Consider the following 14,719-nt stretch of genomic DNA (forward strand, 5'->3'; position numbering starts at 1 on the left):
GACCCCTGATGCCTTGCTGATGAAAACCCCCTGAAAGTTGTGCCCCTTTGAGAGGTATCTTCCTCTCTGCCATTTGTCCCTTGAGAAGATCATTTAGATTTAGAAACCTTTTTATTTTCCTTTCAGAAGACTCTTGATTTGAGCTTCTGATATGTTGACACTTTCCCTTTTTTACTTATCTTTTGCCCACCTTAGTTAGTAGTATAGAGTCAGAGATCATCTTTTTTTCAAATAATTTTTGCCCTTTTTATGCTCTTTATATTTTGTCCATATGTGTTTTGCCCCGCGCATGTATTTCCCTAATTTGGTTAGTTGTAGGGTTAATCTGTGCCCAGTTCAGAAATTATTGACTCTGCTAAAATGAATTGACTGATGACTGTTAAATCTGAGCAAAGGTTTATTTCTGTATCCCAGATATTCTTGTTTATGATATGTAATATTTTTCTTAAATGCTTAGGTTTGTTACTCTTAGCTCGTCTGAACTTATTTCATCCCCTTGGGCAACCCTTGGTGATTATATATCTTTGCAATTTGGTATTGTGAATAGTATGTATGACTTAGAGCTTGTATTACTAATAGATTCCCTAAGTTTATTTCTTGACTAGAGTTTTCCTTCCATGACCGCATTGGTCATGGTGTTTAAATTAAGTGGGTTTGCATTGAATTTGGTTAATGGCTCTAACACACTACTTACTGTGTCCAAAGATTCAATAACCTCGAAGAGCATTGATTCCTGCAAAGGATGCTACAGGAGTTCTGATAGCAAAGGTGGTTTGTCCCATAAGGGGGGAGAACCATTGTTGTTTATTTTTAGGGAGATAGGATTGACCCCATTGAATGTCCAGTCTAAAGATTGCCCACCCAAATCTTGTGCCATGGTTCGTTCCAAAGATTGATCCAATTCCAGCGTCATGCCTACAAGTGACAGGGGCATGAGTATTAATAGGGTTTTGCACTCTTATTGCTTTTGGCTTGAAGATTGCGTTGAAGTGTAATGTTGTGAAGTGTTTTGCGGAGTCATCATACTCGAAGTGATTGTGGCGCTTTTTCTAAAAAATGTCCGCAGTTGTTGTTGATGTGTCCATTGTACCCTAAGATCCTCGGATAAAGCACAAGTGTAGAAGACACTTGGCTAATTTATTCTCTGCTGTGAGGTACTTATCATGAGACATCCTTGATAGTGCAATAGTTTTCCTTGAGTGAGTTTGAGTTATTGGTTGGTATTTAGTGAATCCTAATGGCCTATGGAGGATCTATATCAACCAGAGTGAGGATTGCTGGTCAAGTGTCTCTCGCTGTGTATTTTTGAAAACCACAGTCGGAGAAGTGTAAGCCCGTATAGCTTTGAAGTGTTTGAGTTCCTACTCAGGTTGTTGTTTTTTTCTTGCAATATTTTGCAATAGGTGTGTGTGAGTGATTCTGTGAGAGACAATTGTGAAGCTACTGCATGCCTGAATGAGTTGAGTACGATGTCATATTGTGCCATACTGGTATAGGTCGGTTGGTGTGAAGTTGCGCTGGTATTGTTGGACAGTGCCGCATTGCTATTGGTTGAGAACAATGAAAGCAGAGGACTGTGGGATTGAAGCTACTACGTGATTCGATCATAAGTTGTTGTGATTAATTGAATTTGGCTGAAAATGAAGGTTTTCAAAGCACTTAAGTGTGTCATGGGGAGAAGCATTTATTCCAGTTAGGGATGGTATGGAAACTCCACCAGAGGGAACTTGAGGTTATATTATATCATCTATTAAAGGTTTTCACACATGTACGTGGCTTGAACAATGGTGAAAATTACTGAAAAAGAAGTTGCTTTAGCTTTTCTATGATACAGAACATTTAATTTGAGACTTTTAGACAACTTGAGACGAATAATGTATGAAATGAAACCCACTCCAAGACGCGCATAATTTGAAACCCTTAGTATTTGGCAACTTGTTGCATGTGAAAGAGTGTCAACCAAGAATGAGAATAGAATGCAGAATGCAATTAAGACACTTTAAGAAGCTGGGTGGGACACAGAGCAGTGAAAGTGGAGGACAGAAATATTAGATCAAGTCAGAATGTTTCTAGATATTTCACAGGAAGGTGATGAGAGTACAAGACTAAAGACCCAAAAGAAAGCAGAAAAAGCAGGAGAGAGAGCGGAAGCTGAGAGTAAAAAGACAGTAACATATAACAGTGACTCAGATGATGAGTTTATAAATCAGTTATTGATGAATCGTCCATCACCATATTATTCAGTTGAGACAGGATCGAGAAGTGAGGCAGTACAGAATGTAGTCCAGAATGTGCCAATTGCTCAGACTGTTCCAGGTACACCTGTAAATTCAGTGACAAAAGTGCCTGTGTTTTATCCACCAGTTTCAACTGTTAACTCCATTAGGCCCATTCCAAGTCCAGTTGCAAATGAAATCATTCCAGATCCCAATGTGAGTCAAACGGTGCAAACATCTTATGTGAATCCGCCTGTTCAAAATTGTGCCCTTCATAATAGAGTTCCTATGTTCAGTCCAGTTCAGTCAATGCCAGATGTTACCCCAAGTCAAACAGGACAAAGTTTCAGTACTGCCTTAAACAGGACAGAGTGCAGGAATGCCAATTCCTCGAAATCAGACAAATCTTATGAGTCCCAATGCACTAACAGTTCCCGTGAATATAGGTCCAGTTGTTCCTTTGCATGATTCAGGTAGTACTAAAAGTAATGCCCATTCAATAAATGTCCTGACTGTTCCTGAAGCACCAGTGCATCTACGGGGATATACCCAAATGGTATGCAGTGATCAGTATATTTAAATAATTCAGAGATGGAGAGAAAAGCTTCTCTTGTTCCACCTTTGAATTGCAGACCTTAACCCTATGTTAAATTAAGCAAGACCAGTTCTGGATACGAGGTTTCCTCAGGGAACTCCACCACATCCCATGCCCAGACCAGACCAGATCAGATTCCAAATGTACATTGCAGTAACCTGCAAGACATTCCCCAGAGAAATAATATTAGTTTACAAGGTTTCACAGCACAGTTGACAGATTGGTTGAATAGTTTGTGTCCACAAGATGACACAGGATTGACAAATTGCAATTTCAGAACAGAAAAGACACCAGAGAGAGACAGTTCAGTAATTATGCCCAGACTGAAATTAAAATTAAATGAATTGATTCTGGGAACGTTGGACATAGCTCAGTTGGAAACATACACAGAAGACGAACTGCGGGTCATGTGCAAAGATGTTACATGCAGGACATGCATATGAGAGATTAGCTGAATTAGCTGAGAAATATGATGGGGATTTAGAAAAATAAAAACCCTTGAAGAGAAGTTACAGATTAGAGTTCAGTTCAAAAGACATAGCTAACATGAGTGCGCCTAGAATGAAATAGTACATTAAGGAATTGATTACATATATACAGACATGGGGTATTTTAGATAAGTGGGAAGGCAGATGGGCAAAGAAAAGAGATCAGAAGAAAGTGAAGCCAAATGTGTCTTCAGCAGAAGCAAGTCAAGCCGAGGACAATGTGAAAATGATGCCCATGAGAGAAATACCAGGTGGAGTGTTTGTCCCTATACCTTGGAGTAGGAATGATATATTGTCACAAATGATTGCCCAAGATTGATAGAAAAACCTATGGAATGGTACAAGCAGACAGAGAGATTTGTGAAACTTTCAAAATGCCTGTGGAATGATTTGATTATGTTGTTTGACATTGTGGTTCCAACTGATTTGTGGACTGTGTGTAATGTGCATGTCGACAAGTGTGAGCCTCCGAGATATCCAGTAACAGGTGACTCATCTGAAGCAGTAATGAAAAAATATTACAAGGTGATTGAGTTTCTGAAAAAAAAAGTGTCCCTTAAGGATATTGATTGGCAGCAAATTGACAGAACGGACCAAGAAAATAAAGAATCAATTCATGCTTACTGTGAGAGACTATTGCAAGTTTTTAAGCATCACAGTGGTACTGAGACTATAGAAGCTAAAGACATGGATCATTTTGTTTTCAGATTCTTACAGGGAGTGAAGCGATGATTCAGCAGCACCTGATTTGTCGGCAGAGTAAACCGATTGGTGAGATTCTGTGTTATCCAAAATACTGTAGTCATGGAATAGAGCTGACATAAAAAAAGTTGAAAGAAAAGGTCATGGTTTTGCAATTGAAAGCTGCACACAAAGAAAACCTGAATCTGTAGATCATGGTGAACACTAGTGTGATGTAAGGAGTACCACAGCAGGTAACAAATGTTGTCCAGCCTAGAGGTAGAGGAAGTAGTGTTCAAATAGATCAGAGTGGAGGTGTTCTTGATGTCCAAGCTTTGAAGAAGACTAATTTGTGTCACACGTGCAGAGGTTTTGGTCATCGGCAACGGGAATGTCCACATAATAATGTGAATTGCCAAGCGCAGAATTCCTGGAGTTGCTCAGACTCACATTCACAGAGTTCAAAGACCCCAAGTTCAAAATCTGAATAGGTCCCCAGCACAGCAGCTGCAGGTACCACAAGACCTGATTAGACAGCGGCAAAATATTTTTTCTAAGCAAAACATGAATCAAATTCCGAAAGTAAACGTGAAAAAGATAGCCTAACAATTTCCCTTAATTGACCTGAGTGATGAAGAATTCACAGAAGCATGTCACAATGATAGTTCTGATGATGAGTATTGCTTGCTAGCTGCATCCTTGGAACTAGATCAACTGGGTCCCTATGTCAATGCTAATGTTATGGGCCATGATGTGTCATTCTTGGTTGACACTGGAGCTACACTTTCCACCATCAGAACAGCTGAAATAACAAATGTGCCCCTTTCAGGAAAGAGAATTCAAATGGTAGAAGATGCAAATAAGCAATTGACAAATCCTGTAACAGAGAATTACACTGTAAAAATAGGTTCTTTCGAAGATGAGGACCAGTTTTTAGTCTGTGACTCAAGTCCTGTGAGTTTGTTAGGATGTGATCTGTTGTGTAAACTGAGTTGTTCCACTCGTTACACACCTAGAGGAATATCGATTCAGACAAATGAGGAAGATGTGCCCTGTAGAGCAGTACCTGAGTGTCACATTGTACCCAATGATGACATGTATTGGTTTGCCCGAAGATTTAAAAGAAACAGTGATACCTGCAGTTTGGGATTTCCAAAGAAATGTAATAGGATTCATTAAAGGAGTTGAGCCTATTAAACTAACAGTGAAAGCAAATACAGTATAACCCAAAACACCCCCAAATCACATGTCACCAGATACTGTTGCTGTAATTACCCCTTTGACTAATTGTCTGATTGAGCAAGGTATTCTAAAAGAAATAATTGGAGGTCCATGTAACTCTCCCATATTAGGATTGCGGAAGCCCAATGGAAAGTACCGCATAGTCCAGGATTTGAGAAAGGGGAACAAGATTGTTGTTCCACGTTGTCCCATGGTACTGAATCCAGCAGTGGTTTTATTTTAAATTCCATGTGAAGCTGAATGATTTACAGTCATTGATCTTTGCCAAGCATTTTTTTCCATACCATTACATGAGGAAAGCCAGTATTTATTGACATTTAAGTTCAACAGTCATGTTTTGGCATGGTGCCAAACTCCTGAGGGGTATACAGAGTCACCATCCATTTTCAACCAGATCTTGAAAAAGAATGAGTCCTTTAAAATGCCCCATCATTCTGCCTTAGTGCAGTACATTGATGACCTGTTAGTTGCGTCAAACACCGAGGACAATGCATAACAGATACAATTGCTCTTTTGAATCATTTAGGAGAGAACAGCCTTAAAGTTTCCACTGCAAAATTACAGTATTGCAAGAACAAAGTCCTGTATTTAGGTCACCACAATAAGAAAGGTGTTAAAGTGTCACAAGGAAGAGTCTCAACAATCATGCAAATGATCCTTCCTGCAACACAGTAAGAAGTCCAAATGATTTGGGGGATGGTTGTCTGCTGTCATCAGTGGATTCCAAACTGTTCCCTTTTCCCCAAACCTTTGCAGAGGCTAACACACAAAGATGTGACTGTTCCAGTACCATTGGATGACAACTACATAAGCTCCTTCACTAAGCTGAGAGAAAGCCTATGCCAAGCCCCAGCTTTGGAACGCCTGATTATAACAAATGTGTTTCTTGGTTTTGTTGTACGAGAGATAGATGTGCACTCTCCGTTTTGACACAGTTGCATGGAAATGCAAACAAGCCTATGGATTATTTTTCTGCTAAACTTGATCTTGTAGCTTCAGCGTTGCTTGGTTGTTTAAAAGCAGTCGCTGCCCTCAGAGTCCGCATCGAGCAGCATGATGGCATTGTTATAGGACACCCACTGAACATTTGTATTTCTCAATCAGTGGAATTTTTGGTGACACGTTAAAAAACCCAATGGTTGGCAAGTACCTGTTTGACCCATAATGTGCTAGTGATTCTTGCTTCTTCAAATGTGAACATTATACATTGCACTGTGCTTAACCCTGCAACCCTGATGCCTATTCCTGTTGAAGGTACGAGTGACCACGAAGATGAGTATAAGCATGACCGTCTCAATGTGACTGAATTGTGCACCAAACCAAGACCCGAAATTCAAGATGTCCCCTTAGAGGAAAATGACTGTCATGTTCATTGATGGCTCCTGTTTAAGAAATAAAGATGGTAACCTAAGAGCAGGTTATGCAGTTTGTACAGTCTCCGGTATAATAGAAACCTCCTGGCTTTGAGGAGTTTTTTCAGGCTAAGTAGCCGAATCGATTGCTCTAACTAGAGAATGCTGTGTTTCTGAACAGCCTAAAGTCACAATTTTCACTAATAGTTAATATGGGTTTGTGTCGTTTGTGATTTTGGACAGTTGTGGTCCCAGGGAGGTTTTATGAACTTTTCTCATTTCCCACTTTGCAACGGTGCCAATTTTTATCATTTGTTGAACGCACTTAAGTTGACAGCAAAGATTGCTGTTGTGAAATGCCTGGCCCATAGAAAATCAATGATTGTTACTTTAGGTATTTCCTATGCAGACAAGGTTCCCAGTTATTGTGCCCTTAGTTGTACCTCCTTTAATGGAGAATGGAACAATGATACACAGCATGAGACAAGCCAAAATATCTTACTAACTGCTGTTGATGCATGGAAGGAAGTGAAAAGATTGCAGGAAGAAGTGACAGAGGAAGAACCTCAAAGTTGGATTACAGCAGGATGTGTCAAAAGAAATGAAGATGTTTGGGTTTCAAGTGATGGCAGAGCAGTATTAGCAAATAGTTTACTGTCCTTGATGGCAAGACATTACCATGGACAGACACAATTATGTAGCGATGCAGTGGGTAGAACATCCAGGCAAACATGGTTTAATCCTAGGTTCAGGATGATTGCTGTGGACACCTTTCAACAGATGAACATAGGGAAATGCACAATGATTACAGTGAGTCACATAGATAGGTCAGGAGGAATGCAGCTGGATTTTATTGAGATGCCAGTGTGCAATGGACTGAGACATGTCTTAGATATTGTATGCACAGTAGCAAAGCTGTTACTTAGGCAGTGGATACCGCAATTTGGATTCCCGACTTCTCTAGAATCAGACCAAGGAACTCATTTCAGCAGTGAGGTCCTTAAAATGTTGTGTGCTGCATTACAAGTTGAGCAAAGATTGCAGTACAGTTATTGACCAGAAGCTTCAGGTCTGGTTGAACAGATAAAAGGAACACTGAAGTCTCGACTAGCAAAAGTATGTGCATCCACAGCACTGAAATGGCCAGATGCATTGCCTTTTTTTTTTTTTTTTTTTTTTTTAGGAGAATGGCAGCATACCTGACAGGAAGACATGCATTTCACCTCATGAAGCCATCATGGTCCACAAGTCTCTTAACGTCTGGTCTGACCCAGGCATTGAATAATGGTGCAAAGCATGCTTTGCACCATTATTTAGCCCCTCCTCCCACCCATGCCTCATTTTAGCACGGGGAATAAATATGGAGTTATGGGGTTAGTGCCATTTTTTAGATGGGAACGCCTACCTTGTATCTCATTGACGCAAAGTAGGTTCACACATCTGAAAAATGGTGCAAACTCCAACATTTTGACGTTAGACTGATCTAACGTCAAAATATAAATATGGAGTTAGTTTTGCACCAAATTTGCATAAACAAATGATGCAAATTCTGTGAAAATGGTGTATAAATATGCCCCAAAGTACATTGATTACGTGAGTGGTTTCTTTGAACCTACATTGAGATTTGGAACAATATATCCACACAAGAATAATTTGACCTGCATAGTTAGTTCAGTAGAAAAGGAGTTCATTGTTGAAAAGGGAAGAAAGGCAATGAAAGCCAAAATATAAAAAGGAGTAGTTTTGCATAATTGGAAGAAAGATGCAACTTATTCTTTGGCTGGAAGTCAAGGATTCCTGGCTATTGATTGACAATATGCAGGGAATCTACGTATACATAGACCTAAATCAAAGACTTACATATATTTTGTAGGTACTAATGAGTGTAGACATGTATTTTTGGTTAAAAGGTTTGGAATTTCTTGCTGAATGGTCAAGACCCCTCCATAACAGGTATTTATTTTATATGTGGAAAGAACACCCATTACAAGCTGCCGAAAGGCTGGTATGGTACATGTTACCTGGGAGTAGTTCCTCCAGAGATTTATCATTTGGAGTAAGAAATCTATCTCCAGAGTCTAAAGAGGGGCAAGTGCTTCTGAAATTACAGGAGATATTTTTGGTACCTTAATTCCATCAGTAGGTGCCATCTTGATTGATATCGAGATAAGAAAGTTGTCAACATAGTAGATAAGTTATCTACAGACACTTTGCTAATGGACACTGAAATGGTAGCTATGAGATTAATGGGTTTGCTAAATTTTCTTGCTTTAGACATATTACTCGTGAAGGAATGTGGAGTTTGCAAAATGCTACATGTGCAGCAATGTTGCACTTACATACCTGACAGTGATAAGGAGATAAGAAAAACATTGCAAACATGGCGGACTTGATTCAAGACCTGAAAGGACTGACAGCAACAGGTGCATGGGAAGCTTTAAGAAATGGTTTTACGGCCATTGGTAGATGGTTTGGTAACCTGGGAAGGGATATTGTAGGAACTGTTTTGAGACCGCTTTTGATCATGTTTCTAGGTGCCCTAGTTGCAGTTGGATTTGACAAGTTATATAAGATAATGAAGGAGAAAAGAGCTAAGAGTAGACAGAGATGGAGATTGAAATGGAGATTAGGAAAAGCCTGTATTACAGCAACATCAAGCAGTTAGAGGATTTCAGATTTTACCTGAAATGGACCACTTACGTTTTGGGCTGTCTCATTGAAAATGAGAATGGGAGCATTTTATAATGGCATAGTTGACATCAAAAGCGTGACTGACATAGTCTAAACTTTAGTAGAGTCCTTTGTGTCACAAAGGTAATCAGAATGTGACAGTTTATATTTGATGCTAATTGCAATATTCATAGTTAAAAGTAGAAGCTGCACTGGCACACAATTTAAATGTGTATTTGCTTGTATTTCAGAGTCAGACTTATGTGGTATTTAAATTAAATATTATGTTAGATAAAACTGAAGTTATAATGTAATTTAGATGCTAGACACCTCACAAACTTGCCTTGCTCTGCCTCTCCCTATTGAGACGTGCGGTCACAGGGAGCACCTTGCCTGCATTGGTCCCAGCTGCTGCAGGGGGGAGGTGCCAGCACCAGTGCTAATAGTGCGTTCACTTTCCCCACAGAGCAGGTCACCGCAGACTTGCCTTGCTCTGCCCATCCCTGGTGGGGCTCGCGTTCCCAGGGAGCACCTTACCTGCATTGGTCCCAGCTGCTGCAGGGGGGAGGAGCCAGTACCAGCAATCATAGTAACTTCACTTTCCCCCCTGTGGTGCGGGACGCACGCGGTCTCCGCCTGGGCCAAGGACGGGCCCATCCGCACCCCTCAGAGCCCAGAGGAGGCTGCCCCTCCCCTCCCCTCCCCAGTCCTTGGTTTAGGTGCACAAGTGGTTATTTTTCTTCAGTATGAGCACCTCAAGGGTGGGACCTGAGTCTGTGGCCTACCTGCCGTAACCTCACCTGATATTAAAGGATATTGGTGGGAGTTCCCTTTTCTTCATTTATAATTTGCCACCTAAGTTTGGATTCACTTTTTCTGCCTGCCCTGCTCTGCCATTTTAATGGAGACTTTGCAGGTAATGGACTAAACTCTGTGATTGAGAAATCCATCCTGACTAGGCAGGTTTGTACCCTGCCAACTATGGGGAAGCGTGAAAATGGTGGGGGCACTCTTACCATTTGCCCTTCTGTTTCTTTCAACAGAATGCTTGAGACAGCTGTTGGGATTATTGCCAATGAAATAGAACTCGCTGAGCGCAGACTCACTGAAGCATGAAGTGCTGCCTGTACTTCATTCTGCGGGTGTGTGTGAAGAGCCTCGGCCCTTAGAGGATGGCACAGTCCTAGGCTCTGGTTAATCGCCTCGACATGCTTGGCCTGGCAATTGTAATCCTACAGCAGACATAGTTGATTCCACTGTGGCTGTACCAGAGTCCTGCAACCCCCAATCCTTGCAGTTTGCCCCAAGCTTAGCGATTAAGCGGAAACTGCAACTAGGGAGGAATGAGGCTGCCAAGCAGCAACAGCCTACCTCTCATCAAAGTAATAAAGGCCGACTGCTTTCTTGGATCCTGTCCTCAACGCCGTCATCAACACAGTCCTCTGTTAGTCAGACATGTGATACTGTACTTCAGGATCTTACACCAGTGGGCGCTCTTTGTGAGAAATTGGGTAGCATTGTGGCGGGGAAACTTAAACCATTGATGGAGCGTTTAGATTGGACAGAGGGGTGTTTGGACAGCATTCTTAAATAATCAACAACTGATAATTGGGAAATAAAGAGAATGGTCTATCTACACATAAGCCTGTACCCCCGCATAATTCTCTAAGCATTATTTTGAAGGCTGTAGACAATAGGATTTGTGTGAACTGCTTGGGTATTCATGGACCAATGACATTCTCCTCTGCTGGGTGTCCCAAGTACCAGTGCTTTGCTCACCCCAGCCCACCATCATTTGTCTACTAGTTCAACAACCTTTATCCCTCCCTCGCAGGCCACTGGCAGCTCTGCTCCAACTCCCTGCCAGGAGTCCTAGTTCTGTGGTGCCCTTCTTAGGGTTGGTCATGGGATCAGCTCCTTAGCAGGGTTGCTCATTGGTTGCTCAAGTATAAATATTTTAATGCTTGGGGATATAATGAAATCATTAGAGAGGAGAATGGGCTGACTTGGACAGTTAAAGAAAAGCATGGTATGGGACTGTATTGTTGTTACGTTTCAGAGACCTGTTTGTGTACAAAACACACTGAGAGTGAAGAAATGTAATATTTAAATAGAAACTAAAATTACCACTCTACCATTAGGGTATTTCTATAAACCTCCTGCTTCCTCTCCAGACATGTGTGATGGCTCAGTTCAAGCCTCTTGTTTTTCCTGTTCAACCGTGTTCTTTCCACTTACCAGGTTGGAGAGCATAGGTTGATGCCATGGGGACCTGCCAGTGTCGCAACCGTCATCTCTTGATAATGACTTACCCACACCATACCCCGTCAGAAGTGCTCCTGGAAATTCTTTTGAGGGACAGCAGCTGGGGAACCCTGTGCCTGCACCCGAACTTTTAATTTTATATACTGATGACCTTGTGTCATATTCCATTACTGCTGGTTCTGTGGGTTGGAATGAGGGACCTGCACAACTTAAGATATTAAGCTGGAATGTGGCAGGCCTCTGAACAAAGGTCAACATACCTGATTGACTACAATTTATTAAGGGCTATTACATTGTTCTGCTCCAAGAAACCTGGGACACACTGCCTCTATTGCTAGATGGGTATCAATGCTCCTGCGTCCCTGCTACTCCTTCTCTTTGTGAGCGTCCATCAGGGGGACTTGCCATTTGGGTGAGTGTTGCCATAAGGGGATATGTTAAATCAGTGGGACTATGGATAGCAGCTTTCAAGCCATAGTTGGTATTCGAAACATAAAGTTCCCGCCTCTATTTAGTTTCATTTATAAAATAGTGGGCAACTATTACACTGTCAGGACACACAGCGTACCTCTTTCTGGCCAGCGACTTCAACATGCGGTTTCCCTCTATGATGTCCGCCTACATTGATTTGAGCAGTGCAGAGTTAATTTCACTTCTTACCCCCCTCAATTTGGTTAACGCAATATAAGTTGTGGGTATGACTAGAAAAGAAGTTCCCATCTGCCAGAGTAGAGATATCTCCTCCATCATAGACTAGGGCCCTCATTTTGATGACGGCGGGCTACTGCGCCGGTTAATCAGGCTGACGGCCCTATAATTATGTTCCAGCGGGAATCAGGGCCTTTACATTGACGTTGGCTCCAAATAGAGCCGGCGCCAATGTGGCAGTGCGGCGGGTACAGCAGCACCTATCGCGCCTTTCACTGCCTGGTGGCGTCAGCCTGGCAGTGGTGACGTTTCCACCGTGGCGTTTCCACCACCGTCATAATAGGGCGGTCCGCCCGCCACCGTGAGTCTGGCGGTCCATGGACTGCCGGATTCATAATGAGGGCCTATGCGTTTGTAACCCATAGTCTGGAGGACTTACTTCTTCATGATACAGTAGTTCCATCTAGTTATAGTGACCATAATCCCACTGAGATTTTATTTTCCTTGTGTTTTAAAGAGGAAGTTTTGATGGACTTTGAGGCTTGTGATCTGCAACCTTCCGCTGATAACATGAGGCTGGCATGGAAGCTGCACAACCCAGTTCTATTTTTTAGCACAATAAGTTAGGCAAACCTGAGGACCATGTTGCAATGTTTCAATTATGAGGTCCACTGTCAAGTGGTGGAAGCCTTCACTATTTTATGCTGTAGTATTAGGAAGGCTCTTTTAAAACCTATACACCAAATGCTCTGCAGCAAACAGGGCGCTGCGCTATTCACTTGCCACAAAACCTAGAGACTCCATTGTAGTGACCCTTTTGCATAAGAATTATAGGAAGGCCACTGCTAAGAGATAGCAAGAGGTAATTGTGAGCCAGTGGAATCCATTATTGCAGGCGTCATAGCGGAATACCAGTAAATCCTTCTGTTTTTTTTAATCTGAGTTGAAGCGCAAAAATAAGCCCCTTAGCCCTATTGTGTGCCATATTACCAGCAAGACTTGGGAACATATCAGTAAAATTTATGCTGCAGCTTTAACCTCTGACATATTTGCTGTTGACCCATGCCTTGTTCCATGCTTTCGGAGGACCCCTGGAGAAGGTGAAGAAGCCATTAATCAAAGTGTGGGGACAAGACTCTGGGCCCCAAAGGTGTCCCTATCTATCTATCTATCTAATAAAAAGTAATGTTATCTTTTGGCCTACGTTTCTAACTAATGGGTTAAAAACCTTACCCATTCTCACTTGCCAAACACTTGGGGCACTTCCACCATTGTGCCTATCTTTAAAAAAGGAGATTGGTCACTCCCATGTTTGTCATCGGCTGATCTTGTTAATTACCTCTACTACCAAAATCTTGGTATAGTAATTTATAATGAAATCAGATAATGGGTGCAAGAGAGTCAGCATTATACCTTTGCCAATTTGATTTCAGGCATAAGGTGGGAACTATAGAATAGTGCCTTAATTGAAACCTGATCCTGGGCAATTGTACAGTTGCTAAGCAATCTCCTCTCTACCTAGCATTTATGGACCTATCATCAGCCTTTAACTGTGTGAATTGGTCATAACTATGGCCTCTTCTAATAGACCAGGGTCTGGACATAATGCTAGTTCATTTTCTTGCATTTCTACATAAAGACATGAGGACTAGGGTTCATTTTAGCTCACAGGGTGAGGTGTCAGGAGATAAAGCCATACATCAGGGAGTGAGCCAGGGATGTGTGTTGACTCCCGTCTTATTCACCCTCTATATTAATGAACTCTGTCCATCTTTAGTAAGTTTGACACCCAATGTCCCAATAATAAAGGGTAAGCCACTACCAACACTCATTTATGCCGATAACGCAGTGCTCATGGCTCGCACCCCCAGGGCACTGCGTCAGTTAGTGAATACTTTTTTAGTCTGTATTGCCTTGCTTGATCTTCAGACCAATTTCTCAAAGTTGCATATTTTGTTGTGTGGGCCCAAAAGCAAGCCCCTATCAAGCATAGTTATTGGTTCGCAGAACCTAAGTAGTGCTAGCACTTTTCCATACCTAGGTGTAATCTTCTCTGCTGGAGGGTCTTGGTTTATTGCGCAGAAGTGTACTAGATTCCGTATGGCAATTGGGTCTCTAAATAGCCTCCCTCAGCCAGCAGGAGGGTGTTCTCTTGCTCCACTCTTACCAATACCCAATTCACAATGTTTACCCATTACTATGTATGGAGCAGATGTGTGGGGCGTTTCAAACTGTGAGGCTATCCAACTCGAGGAGAACAGATTTTGTAGTAAACTCCTGTCTGTCCCTGTATCAACCTCACATCTTATCTGCCACAAAGAACTTGCACTCTTGAGCCTGGCAGAACAGATTAAAGATTGACCTGTTATCGGTTGCTATTTGGAGGAACTCTGAAGCTGCCTTATGAAAAGACATTATAATGGATTACCTTTCTTTACATAGAGGAATGCTTATTCCTTGGTTGGCGTATGTGAAGGTGGAATATTGCAAATTTTGGTATGCAGTCCGCTTTTACTGATCCATTATCTTGTACTAGCATAGACAAGAGGTCTGTGGCACAAG

The 14,719-nt window shown here is 41.8% G+C and overlaps 1 protein-coding gene across 2 annotated transcripts in view; it reads left to right on the plus strand.

Annotated features, from left to right (window-relative positions):
- The window catches only part of RSU1 (Ras suppressor protein 1), a 426,683-nt gene that overhangs the window by 232,531 nt on the left and 179,433 nt on the right, over positions 1-14,719 (plus strand). The window contains exon 9 of one of the 2 annotated variants that reach the window (XR_011199181.1): positions 4,007-4,070. The exons of the other annotated variant lie outside the window; for it this stretch is intronic. The gene's annotated coding sequence lies outside the window, so the exon portion shown is untranslated. The remainder of the gene's footprint in view (positions 1-4,006; positions 4,071-14,719) is intronic. 2 annotated transcript variants of the gene reach the window in all.

The sequence above is a fragment of the Pleurodeles waltl genome, chromosome 10 (genome assembly GCF_031143425.1).
Source record: "Pleurodeles waltl isolate 20211129_DDA chromosome 10, aPleWal1.hap1.20221129, whole genome shotgun sequence".
Classification (NCBI taxonomy): Eukaryota; Metazoa; Chordata; class Amphibia; order Caudata; family Salamandridae; genus Pleurodeles; species Pleurodeles waltl.